This window comes from Euprymna scolopes, chromosome 39 (assembly GCF_053919585.1).
Source record: "Euprymna scolopes isolate OS-2025 chromosome 39, ASM5391958v1, whole genome shotgun sequence".
NCBI lineage: Eukaryota > Metazoa > Mollusca > Cephalopoda > Sepiida > Sepiolidae > Euprymna > Euprymna scolopes.
Genome location: NC_136520.1, coordinates 19189760 through 19210816, shown reverse-complemented (window position 1 = coordinate 19210816; position 21057 = coordinate 19189760). Strand labels below are relative to the sequence as shown.

The 21057-nt window shown below is 31.2% G+C and overlaps 1 protein-coding gene across 5 annotated transcripts in view; it reads right to left on the bottom strand.

Moving 5' to 3' along the window:
• The window catches only part of LOC145263666 (thyroid peroxidase-like), a 412282-nt gene that overhangs the window by 350736 nt on the left and 40489 nt on the right, over window positions 1–21057 (bottom strand). Inside the window, exon 1 of one of the 5 annotated variants that reach the window (XM_080120539.1) lies at window positions 6550–7019. The exons of 3 other annotated variants lie outside the window; for them this stretch is intronic. The gene's annotated coding sequence lies outside the window, so the exon portion shown is untranslated. Of the gene's footprint in view, window positions 1–6549; window positions 7020–21057 lie in introns of those variants that run through there. One more of the 5 variants, XM_080120541.1, reaches the window with a different exon arrangement.

Below are 21057 nucleotides of genomic sequence, written 5' to 3'. Positions count from 1 at the left end.
ATGAATTCAACGAAATACTACATTGATTAGTGGAAATGATCAGTGGTTGAAAAAAGATCAAAATGACCTGTTTGACATTTCCATGGGGTCTTTGGATTCTGCTGAAATGACAGACTTAGTAGGTCTATTCACACTATACAACTTAACCAAAGACATCAATGTCATGGATATAGGATTGTATCGTGATGATGGACTGATGATCATCAAGGAATCCAACGGCCCTAAATGTAAAAGAACCAAAAAGATTATCTTAAATGAATTCCGTAGAATTAAATTAAAAGTGGATATTATATCAGATGTTAAAACTGTAAATTTTTTGGATGTGAACTTTGATTTAATGAAAGGCATCTACCAACCATATAGGAAGGAAAACTCAACCCCAATTTATGTACACCCCCTATCAAATCACCCAAAATCTATCATTAGGCATATCCCCAAATCCATTAGTAAAAGAATCAGTGACAATTCTTCCAATCTTGAAACATTTAATAAACATAAATATTTCTATAACAGGGCCCTTAAGGATAGTGGATACAAAAACACCCAAATTGAGTTCATAGAACCAACACACCCAAACACAAATACAAATAGAAACCGTAAGAGAAAAATCCTGTGGTACAATCCCCCTTTTAATCTGAAACTTAAAACAAATCTAGGAATGAAATTCTTAAACTTAATTAAAAAGAACTTCCCTATGAATAACATACTACATAAAATTTTTAATAAAAATACAATAAAACTTAGTTATAGCTGTAATGAAAACCTTGAAAAAATAATTAAAAAACATAATAACAAAATATTAAACAAAAATAGCACACCTATTGCTACCGAAAGTTGTAACTGTAGAATTAAATCAAAATGCCCTCTTAAAGGAAATTGTCAAATTACTTCTGTAGTGTACCAAGCAACTATTTCTACTAAGGAAAATCCGAATGAAAAAAAATATTACATAGGAATGACAAATAACAATTTTAAAGAAAGATTTACCGGTCACAAGTGCTCTTTTGAAAATAATGAGTACAAAAATAGAACTTCCTTGTCTAAATATTACAATGAACTAGTAGAGCAAGGTTACTCCCCAATAGTAAATTGGAAAATTTTAAAGAAAGCTAAAACCTGTTCATCTTTAAACTCGCCTTGCTACCTATGCCTTTATGAGAAATTATTTATACTTACTTTTAGAGAAAGAGATAAATTATTAAATAAGAAGCACGAAAATTCAATTAATTGCAAACATTATGAAAACCATCTTTTAAGTAATTTAGTTTAGATATAAAATTTAAAAAAATTTAAAATTGTCACTGATTTCTATAATTTATTAAAATACTATTAATATACTTTCTCCTCGCCTGATTTCATTCTTTACTTCCCCTATCTTATATACCTGTGTGTCTATGTGTATATATATGTGTCTATGTATTTACTTTATGACCGTGTGTACTTAGATTTATATATTTCTATATTATTTGGTATACCCTCCCATGTTTATTCATTCCATTTGTATGTTTCTATGTGTGTATGCATCTATCTGTACTCTTGCCAAATTATTTGTATTCTTATGTATTTCTATATATATAGTTTATGTAAATTATACATATTTATGTGTGCGTAGATATATGTGTATGTGCGTTGTTGTATATTAGTATATGATTGTGTGCATATATTTGTGTATTTTTTGTATGTATGTGTATACATAAAATTATATATATATATATATATATATATATATATATATATATATATATATATATATATATGCTTATTTGTATGTCCGTTGGTTCTCTGTTTTCTATATGCATATGTATTTTATTATTTTTAATTTGGGTACTATCTACCTGTGTGTCGCTACTTTTGAGTATTTCGTTGATTTAATTACTTCTTTTGCCTGAATATATTTATATATTTATAGGTAAGTGTACTTGTATCTGTGTTACTAGTAATCTGGTCTTGAATGTATTAATTCATGATTTAATATGACTTTATATCTATACTTAAATAGCTCAAACTTTCAACTTAATAGTATAGTTACACCTTTACCTATGTACATGTATATATGTGTATATATGTGTATGTGTGTATATATATATATATGTGTGTATGTGTATATATACATATATGTATTGTATTCTTTTTATATACATAAATATTAGTAGATTTTTATTTATAATTATTGGCCCTATTTAATTTATTTAATCCCCTCGTATGGCTAAATATGTTATATTAAAAATATAATAAATATTAATTTTATTCTGTTTTTATTATTATTATTATTATTATTATTATTATTATTATTATTATTATTATTATTATTATTATTATTATCATCATTATTATTATCATTACTATTATGTTTATTATTACTATTATTATTATTATTATTATTATTAATAATTTTAATATTGTTTTATCATTATTTTTTTTCTTTTATTTATATATTTATCTAATAAAAACGCGAAAACTTTAAACTTATATCATTGAGCATAAAGGGCCTAATTAATTGTAGACGTATGTTTGAACTGCGTTGATATTACTCGTGGACGTATGTGAGATGATAAATATGCTGGCTGGATACATTCGCTGTCTTTTTTGACATGTTCATTTCTGACGCTTGGATTGTATCTTCTGTTTGTATTTGTAATAATATGTTTCATTACTGAATTGTATAATTGTTCATAAATTGGTTGACACGCAGATCTTTTTCTTTTTCCTTTTTCTATATACTGTCAAATTCTTACTTTCTCTCTTTCTCTCTTTAACTAGATCTCATCATTCTTTCCTTTCCTTTCCTTTCCCTTCTAGTCCTTATTCTCTTTATAATAACCATTTATATCTTTTTTCTTTTCTTCTCCATATTATATATATATATATGTATATATATATATATGTATATATATATATGTGTCTGTGTAGGTGTGTATATATATTTTTTTTTCTCTCTATTTTCTTTCTCTATTTCTTTCTCTATTCCTTTTTTTTCTCTTCTCAATCACTCTCTCTCTCTCCATTGTAATCTTTTAACTTTATTTAAATTGCCCCTCCCTCTTTACATTTTATAATTAAAGTTCTGTGTTTTAAGTTTTTTAACTCCAACTTTTAAAGAGTTCCTACCTAAAATAAAAATCCATTATTCATTGAACTTTTGAATAGTCAAGTCGCTGCCTGATGATATCTGTTGTTTGATTGAAACAAGTGGCAATTTGTAGCAGCGGGATGTGAGCATGTTTATATAACAATAAACAAGTATTATCAGCTCTTTTTATTGAGCACTATCTAACAACCTTGTTGAATTCATTAGCCCATTACTTTTGAATATAAAAAAACCCGAGTATATATATATATATATATATATATATATATATATATATATATATATATATATATATATAAACCAGGCATAATATTTCAGCTTGCATGAAAATTATTTCAAGGTAATCCGAAAGGGGAAAATAGATCTTTAGAGAAAATGGAACACAAAATGAAATCCAGTTTAATAATGCATAAAGTCCGGTTGGAAAGTTTTCAAAGCAGCCGAAAAAAGTAGAAATTGTTTTCTTCGGACAGTGCAGTAGCCCAAAGAGAAGTTGATCTCAGTCAAATAGCATCGAAAAATAAAGAGAAGACAAAAACAGCAATTCATCTTTCATCGTCGGCTTAATTAGAAAAGGTGATTTCAGATTAAAATTTTAGAGAATTAAGATCAGCCTAAAAAAAAAATATCAGCCCGTGAAAGTATTACTCTGACGAAACAATTCTTTCTGTAAAGTGTTAAATTCGATGTCACTATTAAAAGAGTAGGGGACAGTTTTAAGTGTGGCAGATTCTTAGCTTAATAGTAATTATAAGGCTGTTGAAAAGTCATGATGTTAATGATGATGATGATAATGATGACGAAATAATGGTAATAAGAATAAAAAATAATAATAATAAATGCAATGTAATTCTAATAATATTATAGTCAATAGTCATGTGTAATAATAATAATAATAATAATAATAATAATAATAATAATAATAATAATAATAATAATGATAATAATAATAAACAGTAAAACCACTAATAATCATAACTATCTTAGTAATAATAGTAACAAATTTGCTTAAAGAAAATTAAATATTGAAAAGATATTGGTAAAAAAAATTACACGCACACACACACACACACACACACACATATATATATATATATATATATATATATATATATATATATATATATATATATGTACAAAGTAGGAGTACTATTTATCTTAATATGTAAAAAATTAAAATTATAACACTGATTATTTCTATAATTCTTAAGATAAAAGCAATAAACTAGACGAGACAAGAGGATAAAGTCCGGTAAAGTGGTTGGAACATTATAATAATAAGAATGTATAGTAATAATAATATTGATGATAAAAAATTCGTATTTTTATTTTAACAGGGGGGCTAGGTAATTTCAAAATTGCAGTACTTATATTTTGCCCTGTATTTGCATTGGAAAATCAGCTCACTCTTTGTATTGATTACATTCTTGGATTGGAGAGACGTTATTATCCAAACTGCCTGAGAAAGGCCGAGATTACAATATTTAGATCCAGGGGTGTAAGGTTGCGATTAACATATAATACTCCAATTAATTGAGAAGCGAATATTCTTAGATTTAAGTTTTTTAATTAAAGTAGCCAAAGAAATTCCCTGGTTGCTATTTGTGTTTTTATTGCTAAAAGATGGTGTGTGGTTAGAGATTCTCTGCTTTATTAAAGTAGAAGTGCATCCGATGTATGTGTATGTTTTCGGTTCATTGTGGATATTGTTGTTGGTATTTAGTATTGGATTGTTATTAAGGTAAGGACATGTGGTGGGTGATTTAATGGGGAAATTATTCCTAAACTGGTTTCCTAAATTATTATCATGGGAGTTGTTCTGTGAAGGACTATCAGTATTTATATTGTTATTTATCAAGCTTATTAGAGGAGGGGGATGTTCAAGTTCATTGCCATTTGAATGGCTGTTGGGAAAAATTAGTGGTGTTTGTTTGGAGAGATTTAGATGGTATCTCAGTTAGAGTACATGAATACATGACATTTTTATGAATACAGTCATTATCAAGAGGGCATTCTTCCTTTTTGCAATTACATTTGGTTTTCTTGGCTAAGGGAAACGGATTGCTTGGGCATCCTTAATTTTCTTCTTATTAGAGGCTATGATTGTCTGCGCTAAATTAGGCATTGTAGCGTATGATCTCTCGATAGAATTTTTGTTAAACAAATTCTATACCTGTGCAGGTACCTAACAGAATTTTCAACAATATTGAAGAATTCCTTGGGATATTAGTTTTTACATTGGAGCTGAAAGGAGGGTTAAACCAAATATTATTCTTTCTCCTCGTCTTTTTTTCTAGTGGAAGATCTGTCTATGTTAGTGCTCTTGTGATTGGTATGGTTGGCATTATTATTGCTATTACTTGAACATTTATGATTTCTTTTAGTTCTGGACATGTAATTAATGAGGGTAATCGGCAAATTTCTTGGTTTTTATGCTTATATCTTATCTTATATAACCCACGTATAACCCACATTTCTAATGACATTATTATAAAATTTTGATCAATATATACATAAAAGTAACTTTGTGTGTGTTAGTTCGTTCCCTATAGACTCGAAAATGGCTGGGCCGATTTTTAAAACTTTTACACAAAGTGCCTACGAGTGATTTACGTAGATTTTGTATCAGAATGCGTCTGATAAGTATCAAAAATCGATCATCGAAAAAGTCCGATTAAAAAAGTTCGATTTTGACCAAAGTTAACTCTTCTATACAGCCTAACATACCAAGTGCATTTGAGAAGTTTTGTCATCGTACAAGCAGAAAGCCGAAACCAATAAAATCAACTATAGATTCTTTTATAAGACATGGTGCGTTCGAAATGAACGTATTTGTTTTGAGTACATCTGAACCGTGATACTTGTCTTTTGTATTTTAAAATTTAATGAAGCCGTTTTAGAATTTCATAAAACCAAGATTCTCTACAGTGCAATTATGACTATAATATATTGTGAACTTCGAAAAGGCATGTGAAGCTTCCTCCCAGTACACCGTAAGGGGAGGGTGATCTAGATTACAACAATTAACTAGAACAACCAATCAATCGATTTGATCAACAAATGAGCGATTTCACCGATTTTAATGACAATAAAGTATGGAACGTGTGGAACATTTGTTGATCCTTATGCAATCCCGAACAATGTCAAGTCTCCCTGCTAATATATATATATATATATATATATATATATATATATATATATATATATATATATATATATATATATATATATATATATATATGCGTTTGTGTATATAGTTTATATATAGTTTATATATAGTGTAATATATATATACAGAGAGAGATAGAGGGGGGGATACAAAATATGAACATTCCTTTCTCATTTCTTTTATTATCAAATTTGTTTGTAGGCATTAATTTTTCATTTGGGTTTTTGTAATTTTAAAAAGTTCAATTTTATGTAGAATGTAAAAAGAAATGAATCAAATGGTTTGTACTTGCCTGCGTTTGTCACGTCGTGTTCATACGTATAGCATGGTATGTAAATGGTTGATGGTAATTTTCACTCTCAACCTTCCCTTTGTTTCATCCGATGAAGTGTGTTGATTGTGTGGCACTGCTCGGTTGACTCTTAACTGACCTCTTTATAGAAAACACGAAATCCTAAAACATTTGAATTTTCATCGGGAAAATTTCTTAGTCTGCGGACGTAGTAGTGAATATATCACGAGACTTTTCAAAGTTCGATGTGGAGCTTCTGTTTGTATTATTATTACGCTGTAATTTCGAAGCGTTTTTATTTTTTTTTTCTGTGCTCGTATTATGGCTACATGCATATAGGAATGGAAGCTATTTTACTTCTATGAAAGTTTTCAACGTTATACTACGCAATAATCGTTGAAACTATCAGGTTGGGAACAGCTGCCACACCCTCAAAACAGTTCCGGTATTTGTATAAGTGACATTTAGTTGTGTTCGTTTCGATTAACACATTTCCATTTTAATACACGCAATAACAAGACGCTTTCGGGTGATTTCGTTTCAGTCGACACATTTTCATTTTTATGCAAAGACGAATTCAGTTGGGCTATTGCGTTTCCCTTTTTATGCAAATGGAAAGCCAAGGCGACCAGTATATAATCCTATAATATATTAGACATTCTGCAATGTTTTCGTTTCTATTAACAGATTTTTACTTTAAGCAAACAGAAATCCGAAACGTTCACTGTTTTATTATTATATGAAGCTTTTTTCCGTTTATGTAAGATATTTTTTATATGAACATAAATGAACGACTTATTTGTACACGTGTTGCATTTGAATTTTTGTTTTTATTGTTTCGGTTCGCTCAATACATTTCTATTTTCATACAAACAGATGTCTAAGACACTCACTGTGATTTAAAGTGAAATTAGCTAGACAGCAATCAATTTGTGGCTGTGCCAATGTTTCTTATTTGATAAATAGGCCATTACTTTAATTATTTGTTCAATTAGAAAAAAAGCCAAGGAAAACAAGGTGGAAAGAATTTGCATTTGAAAGTCGTGTGAAAAAAATTTAGTTATGAGCCAAAATGGCTGAAGAAAAAAAAAGCGACTATGTTTCTTAATTCTTAAAAACGGCTTATCACAATTGTTTCGTTTAGGTTTATGTCTACATTTGGATGGTGTTGGAAAGATAAAATACCAAAGTTTAAAATACATTTGGATGGTGTTGGAAAGATAAAATACCAAAGTTTAAAATACATTTGGATGGTGTTGGAAAGATAAAATACCAAAGTTTAAAATACATTTGGATGGTGTTGGAAAGATAAAATACCAAAGTTTAAAATACATTTGGATGGTGTTGGAAAGATAAAATACCAAAGTTTAAAATACATTTGGATGGTGTTGGAAAGATAAAATACCAAAGTTAATGTCTTGAAAGGAACAAAAAATATTTACAGAAAAAATGTTGTCACTGCGGTTAAAATATTCATTAAATTTTCAAGTTCCAATAAATCAACTTAAAAAAATCTGTCAAAATAATTATCAGCTTTCTTAAATTTTTTCAACAGTAAATAAATTACATCTTAGAATACTGAATTAAGTTACATCTTAGAATACTGAATTAAATTACATCTTAGAATACTGAATTAAGTTACATCTTAGAATACTGAATTAAGTTACATCTTAGAATACTGAATTGCATTACATCTTAGAATACTGAATTACATTACATCTTAGAATACTGAATTGCATTACATCTTAGAATACTGAATTAAATTACATCTTAGAATACTGAATTAAATTACATCTTAGAATACTGAATTAAATTACATCTTAGAATACTGAATTAAATTACATCTTAGAATACCGAATTAAATTACATCTTAGAATACTGAATTAAATTACATCTTAGAATACTGAATTAAATTACATCTTAGAATACTGAATTAAATTACATCTTAGAATACTGAATTAAATTACATCTTAGAATACTGAATTAAATTACATCTTAGAATACTGAATTAAATTACATTTTAGAATACTTAATTAAATTACATCTTAAAATACTGAATTAAAAATTGTACAAACTTTTTTACTAAAAATTGCATAATCATCCTATAACAGAAACAAGTTAAAAAAGGTCAAACGTAAATTACAAAATTACAAAATGCTGCTTTTCACAAAAGTACGGCACAGTCGTACTGTAATAATTTCGTTTAATTAATTTAATTTTGTTGTAATAAAAAAAGGAAATGCTCATTTAATTGGAATATTTTTGAATATACGCAACATTTTTTTTATCTAAATACATAGTATAAGTTTTTTTATTCAGTAATACTCTAAAGTTATTGATGAGACCTGAAAGAAACCTCTTGTAAATTTATGTTCAAACTTTGTTTTCTTCGTTACGAACTGCATACTGCGTCAATTTTAGCAATTACATGACTGGATGTATTCTTAAATTTTATTCATTAAAAAATATCCTAAAACAATTCTTTATTAGTGATTATATCGAATTCAAATTTGAAAGTAAATTATTATTTATTAATGAAAGTTATTGACTTACATTTTTTTTTTTTGCCGTTCTCTCCACTCATACTTTTCCAAATTAATCGTTAGTAGAAATTATCCCATTTCTTTTTTTTTTTTAATTACCCAGTGATCTCTATTTTTTCAATTTTTTTTTCAAGATTATAAAAAACTCTTACACTGATATTGACACGTTCATGCGTATAGAAGAAACATTAGAATAACACATTTAAACATTTTTTTTCAGGAAATTTATCATTAAAATCACATGAAATATTTTTGCAATTATATTTCTTCTAGTGAAAATATTGACTAAACAATGATAATATCGTTCGAGAAATTAAGTTTATTTCAAATTATATTTGTAACATAGCGCGTATGGCATGCGTGTGAGTAAATCAGCAGCAGCAGCATGATAGCTAACTAGCGAAAATATTAGCAGCAGCAGCTGTTTTAGCAATATGAAAATTACCAGGTGTACACGAGCTTACGTGATAAAAATAGACAGAACACATGACAGCAAAGGGAAGATAAACGCGTGAACTCGAAGAAGAGAAAACGCTGGCTAGAGTCGGTATTAAGTAGCTGGGAGAGATACTTTTAAAAAGCACATGTTATATGGCCGGCGTTAAGTGGCAGGAAGAGAAACTTTTGAACATCACATAACAGAAGAGCGTTATAAAAGACGTGAGTGCGGAAAGATAATGAAATGTGTTATTTTGAAAGAACCACGACTCAATACATTTCATTTGCACTTTTAAAAATGCTGAGACATATATTTTTATGTCCTTGTTTGTTTGTTTGTTTGTTCCTATGGCGGTACCAGGCAACATGCGGATCCAAGTGGTTGAAATGTAACGATAACGGCCGCGTTACATATTGATTTCATTAACACGGGCATTTTTCGTAACATATAATAAATAATTTTAAACATTAATTTTTAACATCTACGATGCTTTATTTTCATAAAAAAGCAAAAATAAATTCGTTTGGTTTTAGTGTTTAAAACAATAACTTTGGTAAAGGTATTTTTTGTTTACACAATTTTTTTTCGCTAACAAATAATGAATTCCTTATATTCTGTGATTATGCATTAACAAAAACTGAACATTTAATTAAAATTGGTTTCTTGAATTTTAATGCATTTTTAATTGAAAGTTTTTTACATTTGGGGATTGGCCATTCATTTTGAACGTACCTAGTTACTGATGTTATTCTTAATAGTATTACGATTGGGTTGAGACACTTACTTGGCGATGACTTGTCTAATGAAGTGCGCATGCTCAGTCAGACGCCATATATTCTTTTTGAACGAATCGGAGTGTGGAAAAATCTTAAAGGTTTTTTTTAATATTCTAAGGGAATTCTCTATATAGAGAGAGATAGAAGAAAAAAGAAAGAAAAACGCTAGAACTTGACATGAGTCATTGACTCAACGTCGGAATATTTCGAGGATTCATCACCTAAAAATAATTTTCTGAAAACTTAATAAAACTAAAAAAAAAAAAATAAAAAAAACGTAGTAGCATCCGAACTGCCAGTCAATATCCGTTGTCCTCGCGTTTTTTTTTTTACCTCAGCGTATTGGAAAGCAATGGTGTTTCTGGCGCGAAACGGCAAATCCATAATAACAATGTACACTTTTGAAAAAGAATGAAAGCCTGGGGTGATCTCCTCCGACATGATTGTCGTTCGTTACTTAACAGAAAGAGGGTCCGACAATAATCACGATTCATTAAAAAAACCTGCAATCGTTAACTTTTCAATATTTACTTTTATAGTATATTTTTGTGGGTGGAGCTTGCAAATATATTATGGCAAGTAAGCTACATTGAAGTTCTATGTTTCACTCTTTGATGATTTTCTTCGGAAATGAAACGTGAATATTTTTGTGAAGTTTCTTGCGATAAATATATTTTCATAATATATGTGTGTATATGTGTGTATCTGTATGTATATGTATGTATATGTGTGTATATGTGTATGTATGTGTGTATATGTATGTATATGTGTGTATATGTGTGTATATGTATGTATATGTGTGTATATGTGTGTATATGTGTATATGTATGTATATGTGTGTATATGTATGTATATGTATATATATGTGTGTATATGCGTATGTATATGTATATGTGTGTATATGTATGTATATGTGTGTATATGTATGTATATGTGTGTATATGTGTGTATATGTATGTATATGTGTGTATATGTGTGTATATGTGTGTATATGTATGTCTATGCGTGTATATGTGTGTATATGTGTGTATATGTATGTATATGAGTGTATATATGTATATGTGTGTATATGTATGTATATGTGTGTATATATGTATATGTGTGTATATGTACGTATATGTGTGTATATGTATGTATATATGTGTATATGTATGTGTGTGTTTTACAAAATGATTTTAGCTTGCCATTGTGGTATGGGATGAAGTCCACATGTATATTACATAACTAGATATAAGGAGTTATAGGCCTTCGATTGATATGTACATTGCAATAAATTTTGTTCTATGCAAACAAGATTCCACCACTTCAGATTTCTTATTGGTCATATTTTCCTTTGAAGTTATTATAAATATAAATTCAGCGAAGCATCTATTATATTTTCTTGGTTTTTTGATTTCGCCAAAACCATTCATTTCAACATGTAACTTATAATACTGTACTCTGATATATTTGGTTGGTAATGTTGTCGGATCGTTTCTGAAATATGGCATGCGGTTATCATATTTGTTTTCAAGGGTCAATTTGTGATTACCACATATACGGTTGGCTTATCTGTCCCTGCTGTTTCACATTTATATCATATTTCGGAAACCTTACACATTCTGTTGAGCGGACATTCAGCAGTGGGTCTACAGTTACATGCGGGTAGTGAACATAAATTATTGCTTCGAACAGTACATTTATAAATACTCGTTTGGTTATGTGTTGACAGACACCGGCATCTCAAAGGTCTGTCTCTATCCTCACAGATTTCTTAGCTGGAATAAGTAAAATCAGGAAAAATAAATCTGAACTGAAATACAATATATATATATATGTGTGTGTGTGTGTGTGTGTGTGTGTGTGTGTGTGTGTGTGTGTGTGTGTGTGTGTGTGTGTGTGTGTGTGTGTGTGTGTGTGTGTGTGTACTAGCAAAGATACCCGCGGTTCGTGCGGGGTTTTGTTGTATACTCGAAACGGGTACCCGAGCGTACAGCAAAGTTCGACTTTAACCTTTGATCTTGGCCTTGAAAATAGTGTGCACCATCCCTAGTTCGGAGACCATCATCATGTCAGGTTTTGGTCATGATCCGTCCAGTGATGTGGGCTGTAAGAGAGTATATATACATAGGCTAGGACCTTGACGTTTTCCATTGGAAAATGGTGTGCCCCATCGCTAGGTGGGAGACTATCATCACGCAAGATGGCGTAAATATCACAAAACACAATTGCAACTTCCGATTTTTTCGGTTCATGTAATCATTGCAGTATTTTTATTTTCTTTTAAAATTAATGAGTTCTTATTCTTCTTATGAGTCAAAATGGAAAATATGAAAAAATGACATAATAATTATATGATTGTTTCTGCGTTATGAAACAAGTGCTGTCAAGAATTTAACATTTTAATAAGATGAAAGAAATAAACCGTAAAATGAACAACATCTTGGAATTTGGAATATAGATTTTTTGTCATTTATTTGTATATGCTCGAGCTTCATAAATCAAAGGATTGGTATAAATCAAAGGATTGGTATAAATAAAAACATTGGTATAAATAAAGGAGTGAAATATAATTAAATAAGCATATTTTCCCCATAAATATAAACATATATTTATATATATGTATTTATATATATGTATATATATATATATATATATATATATATATATATATATATATGTGTGTGTGTGTGTGTGTGATGAAAATAATGGAAATAGTATTCCGACAAAATAGAGAAATAAAAAGGAACAAACCGTATTATGTGTTCATCAACGTTTCCAGAGGAAGTCTCGCAATAAAGACGAAACGTTGATGAACACATAATAAGGTTTGTTCCTTTTTATTTCTCTCTCTCTATATATATGTGTGTGTGTGTGTGTGTGTGTGTGGGTGGGTGTGTGGGTGTGCATATATATATGCATATATATGCATGTATGTGTGTATATATATATATATTATATGTTATTAACTGTTTGCTCGTACATATATATATATATATATTTTTTTTTTTTTTTAATTACATTTTCACCCCAAACAAGGCACATTGCCACTTTGGTGTAGGGGGCTACTATCAGGGGAAACATCTACTGGGGCACTATGTAGGGATTAGGGCAGCGAGATGTTGGTTCACGTTGCACTTGAACTTATGCATGTCAGTACAGTTGGGGAAGCAGTGGCCTGGAATGGAATTCCAAAGTCTAGCAGTTCTGGGGAAGAAACTACTGGAGTAGAAAGATCTTTTACATCTAGGGATCTCTACAGTGTGGGGGTGGGATTTTGCAGCTTGTCGGGTCTGTCGAGGGTGTTCACGTCGTGGGGGCACAAGTGCTTGCAGTTCTTCAGAGCATTCACCATTATAATACTTGTAGAACAGGCAGAGGGATGCAACGTTTCGACGATGGGACAGAGGCTGAAGTTTTGATGCCAGTTTAGGGCCTATCAGATTTGCGACTCTCTTTTGAACCCTGTCAAGGAGAGAGAGACTAGTAGCCGATGCACCGGCCCAAATATGACAGCAATACTCCATACATGGGCGAATAGTGGCCTTATAGAGGTACAGGATACTTTCGGGTGTTAGAAGTTTTCTAGCACGGTAGAGAGAGCCCACCTTCCTCGCAGCGGCCCTGGCAATGCCCTCGATGTAATTGTTCCAACTCATGTTTCCTGTGAACGTTAGGCCAAGGAGCTTGAAAGACGTACTCTCAGCTAAAGAGTTGTTGGCCATTGCTATAGGTGGTAGAGAAGGTTTCCTGTAATTATTGAATGAAACCAGTTTTGTCTTGGTGGCATTGAACGTTACCATCCATTTTTGTCCCCATTCCACTATTGATTTGAGGTCATCCTCTAGTGTTTCTGCCATTACTTAAGATATATGTTCATTTGTTTTCCTGTCGTGCCTGCTATAGAGTGTGGTGTCATCAGCATATATACCCATCTCAGAGGCAATTTTATCGGGGAGGTCATTTATGAATATCAGGAACAGCAGAGGACCAAGGATAGATCCCTGGGGCACTCCGGCATTTATATTATATTGTTTAGACGTACGACCGTCGAGGACAACCTGGATTTTTCTCTTATCTAAGAAGGATTTAATTATGTTAAGTATTCTACCAGTGATACCGTAAGATCTAATCTTCCTGAGGAGACCCTCATGCCATACCCTGTCAAAAGCCTTAGATATATCTAGAGCTACCGCTCTGCCCTCTCCCGCTTTGTCCAGTGAATGGTATATGCGTTCAGAGATTACAGTGAGGATGTCTGCCGTGGAACGGGCTTGTCTAAATCCATATTGATGGTCGGTCAGAAGTTTAGCATCTGTAAGGTGCTGGACTAGAGCATGGTTAATTAAGGTCTCAAATATTTTGGCAGTGTATATATATATATATATATATATATATATATATATATATATATATATATATATACACCCTGCACTGAAGAATCCCGAAAGGATGAAACACTAGTGTCTGTAGGTATTTAATTATTATATTAAAAATAATTATGAGAGCCCCTTTAAGAAATTCATTTCTTATAGTTGAGCACTTTCAGTTGAATTAAAGTCGGTCAATTTAGCTCTTATGCATAGATCATCGTATAACGATTAGATAACTCTCTGACTGACATAATGAACATTTAAAAAATTAAAATGTTTAAAATTCAACGCTATTTCACGCGGTTAATGGTAGCCGAATGGATACGGTTTCCGCTAATCGAGCCAGAGATGTCTCGTGTTGCGGGGTTCGAATCGTTCGGCTGGTGTTAATCGTGACACGAAAGATGAAACACTAGTGTCTGTAGGTATATAATTCTTATATTAAAAAATAATTATATATATATATATGCAGTGGCGCTAAATTAGAAAAATATATGATGTTTTATATAGATTTATCCATCAAATTAAGAGGAGGGAAAACAATCAAGCGTGTAGGGGTCATCAGTATATATTTTTTATCATATATTACTAGGTACGGGCAAAATGAATGCTGATGCTCAAAATGTATAAACATTTTGACCCCCCTCCCTTTACTTAAAAATTCACCAAAAATCAGGAAATTAACCAATTTTAATGAAATTTTCAGTATTTATCAAATAATTGACCGCGGAATATAATGAACTAATTATTTTTGTTTAAATCTTAGTGGAAATGTATTAGTTTGTTTTTAAACAAAAAAATATTATTTTGTTTAAACAAAAAATACCTTTACTAAAGTTATGATTTTTAGTAGTAAATAAAAAACGCAAGAATTGATTTTTGCTTTTCTTATATAAATAAAGACTCGTAATTTGTAACAATAAAATAAATAAAATAATTTTTACAGGAACAAAATTCCCCTAAATCCGTATTAATGAATTCGATTTAACTCGAAGAAAAATGAATTTCTCGAACTACCGATATTACCATTGAATTAAGCATTGTTTATTTAATGTTGTCACAAAAAAAATTATAATAGAAAAAAAATTTTTTTTTTTAAATTACAGATTTTGCATAATTTTTATATGCAAGATTTTAATCATTTCCTTGTTCGCAAGAATGTGAAACTTTCGGCGAAATATAATTTTTATATTATATTGGCCAATAATAAAAAAAAAATTAATTTGAAAACAGGAACATAGAAAAATAATTAAATTAAGAAATGGTAAAATTTATACAAACATTTACAATAGAAATGTACGGATGCCCGTCTGGGGTGGGGGCAAGAAAAAAAGAAACCCAGCACCATAATTACATGAGGCCATTCTCAGACAGCTTTTCGACTGTCTCAGATTTGGGGTCTCTGTATATTCCGTATTTCCAAAAGTATGGTTTATTGTGGTTTTGTGAACGGCAAAAACACACTAATTCAGCTATTTTTGTGCAAAAGAGGTGTTTTTTTTTTTAATTCAATATCTTAGGATTTTATTTTACTAATTATCTTTGACCCAGAAAACTAATATTTATCTCTAAAAGGATTTTTACAATTAATTTATTTAACTTCAAAATTTAGCTCGCCGTGAAAACACTTTTCATAACTTTTTTTTTTTTTTCACGTATACAAATATTATTTTTCTTTGGGAAATTAAGTTTAGTTCTTAATCTTTCAAATAAAATCAAAAAGTATTCCGAAACCTAGAAAAAATTATGATAAATCGGCTTTCAAAACTATTTTTTTTTTCGTTTATTTTTGCCCGTACCTGTCAATTACTTTCCATCTTGTATCGAAGCGCTTTTCTTATAGTTTATTATATCGCTCAGTCCTTCTTTACACACACACACACACACACACACACACACACACACACACACACACACACACACACATATATATATATATACATATATATATACATATATATATATAACTTTGGTTTAGGCTTGTAAAATAAATCATTAATTGTGAATTATATAATCATAATTTAATAAGAAAAGTAGAAAATTCAGTAAATAAATTTATAATCTTAAATATATTTTTACTATCTGTTATTGATTATATAAGCTTCTAATGGGTATTTACATTGTGGTTACGGAGAAAACTAAATTCAGCTAGCGTATACTATTTTTAATTACCTTCCAAATTGATGGTAGTTTCGAATCTAATCATTCAATAAGATTTAGCAGTTTATAAGGATTATTCTAGAATATTAAGGCTATCAATATTTTATAAACAGGCATTTTTCAAAATTTATTGGAATTTTGTTCAGCTTTGAGTACGGAACGATGAATTGACGATCTTGGGTATTTGGTGAGTTAGAAACACTCCAACGTGATAGCAAATGGTTTAAGCGAGAATTTATCTCTGATTTTTATCTTTAAAGTTTTCTGTGTTTTGTACTCTTTCTTAAGCACTTTTTCTCCTTTTTTGCTTTGTTTTGGAATAATGTGTTGTTTGTTATTGACATTTGAGTGGAAAAAAAAGAAGAATAGAAGGCAATATTTTTCGTTAAACGCATGTAAGACAATAAAATATATTTTTTTTTGGTTGCGATATAGACGAAGTGCGTGCAATAAGTAATGCCCCTGACCCACTTCCCATAGCAGTAGAGCAACGAAACTTGGTACAGTTATTAGTTTTTCTCCACATAGGAACCACCCAGAGTTGTGCATTTCTCCCATCGTTTGATGCAGCTCTGGAGACCGTTTTTGTCGAACACCCCAGGTTGGTCCTCCAACTACGACGTGACTTCAGAAATCAAGGCTGCATCATCTGGGAAACGCTTTTCTTTCAAAAACAACTTCATGGATGGGAAGAGGTGAAAGTCAGAGGGTGCAAGGTCAGGAGAGTAGGGAGGATTGGGAAGGATTTCATAACCACACGCCCGTGCTTCTGATCTGGCGACATGCGAGTTGTTGACCGAAGCGTTGTCCTGCAGGAAGAGAGTACCTTTGCTGATCTTACCCTGCCTCTTGATTTTGATAGCTTCCCTTAATTTCCTCAAAAGTGAAACATAATAGGCTCATGTAATTGTGGTATCCTTTGCCAGGAAATCTGTCATCACTAATCCGTCCTGGTCACAGAAGACTGTGAGCATGACCTTGCCAGCGGAGGGATGCACCCTTGCCTTCTTTGGAGGTGGTGAGTCCAAGTGCTTCCACTGCATTGACTAAGCTTTGATCTCTGGATCATAGTGATGGACTCAGGTTTCATCCTGTGTAATCAGTCTTTTGAAAAACTTTGACTCATCTTCTTGGCACATCTCCATCCAAATTCATCCTTGAGCACTCGACGCGTTTTTGCTTCTAGAATGGTGTGAGCAACCTGGGAATCCATCTGGCAGACACCTTATGCATATGCAAATGGTCATGAATGATAGTTTCCACAGACCCTGTACTAATCTTGACATCTTGGGCTATTTGGCGAATAGTAATGCGCCGATCTTCCAAAATGGCAGCCTCAACTTGACGGACAGATGCCTCATCAATGGCAGAAAGGGGGCGATCAGGTCTGGGAGCTGTTTCTACAAACTTCCGGTCATGTTTGAATTCACGATGCCAGCGTTTTACAAGGTCATATGATAGGGCATTATCACCATAAGTTTCTTTCATTTCATCAAAAGTCTCCTGTGGTGTGCGTCCTTTCAAATACAAAAACCGGATCACTCCATTCACACCTGACTCAGTTCAAACACCTGTAAAACAGAAACCACAATTAGTTCAGAATCGTAATTTGCCACATAACCCGTAGAGATATAAATCATGACACATGCAAAATTTCAGCTAGATCAGATAACTGAAAGTGGGTCAGAGGTATTACTTATTGCACGCCTCTCGTATATAAATGAGTGTGGACTGATCATTTCCTTTACATGTGTGTGTGTGTGTGTGTGTGTGTGTGTGTGTGTGTGTGTGTGTGTGTGTGTGTGTGTGTGTGTGTGTGTGTGTGTGTGTGTGTGTGTACCAGCTTCCCTGACCTTGCGTTGTAACGGTTTTATTTTGCATTTATTTTCAAAGTCGACCGTTTATTAAAAGTCTATTCGGAAATATGATGAAATAGGAGCTGAAGTTTAATCATGTCGCTGTCAATTCAACGTCGAGTAAAATGTAGAAATGAAGATGAAACTCTATTTTTACGTTGTTTCTTCTTTTTCTCTTTCTTATTGTTTTACTATGAGTAGTAGTAGTAGTAGTATCAAAGTGAATCATTATGTTCATCCTCCCACCACCACCCGCACACTATCGATCGCTCATCTCTCGCATGTTGTCCAACTGAATTAAACTCTGCATTTCACTAATGCTAACGTAGAAAACGCTAGAAGATACTGTAATCGTCTGCAATCATTTAACAAATAATTTTACGTCCAAAAACTTGTACAGACGTAAATCGATACGATTTATCTGTTTGTAGTGTAAAATCTGCATGCAATTATCGATGCAGTAAAACGGAATGTATTTCCAAGTATTTTATTTGCGAGCAAGTATTACATTCGCTGTAAGAAAAATATACACGTAAGAGGAACCAGATAACAATAGCACCGAGAAGCAATTTCAGATGTCGTAAGAAAAGAAAAAGGCAAGGTGCATCTTAATACAGGCCTAGCGTACGCATTTATTCTTTGTCTAGCGGGGGAAGTGTTAGGGTTATTTTTTATATTTAATCATTCACAGTCCATCAACACGGATATCGAATAGCAAATAGCAATTTAATTGAATCTTTCTGTTTTAATATCTATTTTTTTGTTGTGTTTAAAAGAATGACGCCGCACTAATATATGAAAATATAGCACTATATGCTTATTTTCAGTGACGGTGATGGAAGCAGGAGAGAGACGCATGCAGTGGAATTCGATTTTGGGTTGATTTTTCTCGAGTCCAAATCATCAACCAATAATGATAACCTTTTCAGTTGCATTTGTGACATCTGAGATGCCCTGAGGCTCTAGTGTGGTGGCGCCCCATCCTGCTGGAAAATGAAATCATCAGACTCTTTTTCACTCAATTTATCCATTAAGCAGTTTTTGGGAGACCCTATATTTTATTTTTACTGTTAAACTTACAAACAACATTTTTGTTGGCGAAATATTCATGAATATTTAAAAAATTTGTAACAAAATATTGTTTCCAATAACAAATATCTTTATTATAAAAAAAATGTGTTTTTTTTTTTTTCATTAATCGTTTATTTTAAAAAGTGTTCTTTTTTACCATGAATTTCAATTGTAGAATAATAACTTTAGGATTTCGTTTGATCTTCGCCTCAAATCCATGGTTTAAATGGTACATAATACTGAATATTAAAAGAAAATCTCAACGCTCATAATTGTCCCATTTTTCTTTTTAGATTTTTCTTTTTAAATTCTTATTATTTAGATTTTTTTCGGGTTACAAGTCTCATTGTGAGTGTTATTTTTACAACGTTTCAACAACATTTATATTTAAAATGAAAGTAACTTTTTGCATTTTGTTGTCGTCCTTGCACCAGATACGTGAAGTTGAGTGAGTTATGGCCCTTGCTTTTCAAACATTCCGACATTTTGAGATTGGATGTGTTAGTTAGCGACTTTCAATTAATATGTCTTAATCATAGAGTAATTCTTCTGCTTTAAATTTATCTTCTGTTCTCTATCTTCTATCTATCTTCTTCTATATAAATATAATAAACTCATCCCCCCCGACTTTGACTTTAATAGGATTAAAAATCATGACATTACATGCAAATGTAATGCTTACAGACTGTAGCACATTATCTTAGGTTTGCTATAGGCCTATTACCTCTACAGTTCCTCGACAATAGTACATTCCTATATTTTTTCCGGCGATAGTCCACTGCCAAAATCGCTTAGATTCAATGGAAGTTGCAACATATTTTCTCTCTATTTCCCCTCTCCCCATTTACAGCGCAGCGGATGCGTTCACAAGGAACAGTACGAAGAAATACACCGGTTTGGAATCGTATAAGGTTACTTATGCTGTTTTTTGGGGGGTTGGGGTAATCTTTTTCCTCTGATTTATGCTTTCTGCTTTTTTCATAATAAAATAGAAATAATTAAAAAAAAAAAAAAAAAACGCGAAAACGCGATTACTATTATTGTTTTCTTTTTGCTTTTATTTTCGTTAGTGTAAGATGCAATCTGCGAGATTAACCGGATTTTACTTCCTGCCTTTATGACTCTAACCGTGAAATCTAACTATGACCTTTATTTATGAGTACTTTCAACTCAACATTTATTTTTTACACAAAGATTACAATGCAACAATATCGTGAATTCACTTGCATTACACTTAAATTAAAATTAAAACAAATAAATTCATTTAGAATTCGAGTGTCATGTGACTACTGAAACTAAACCAAAACAAAC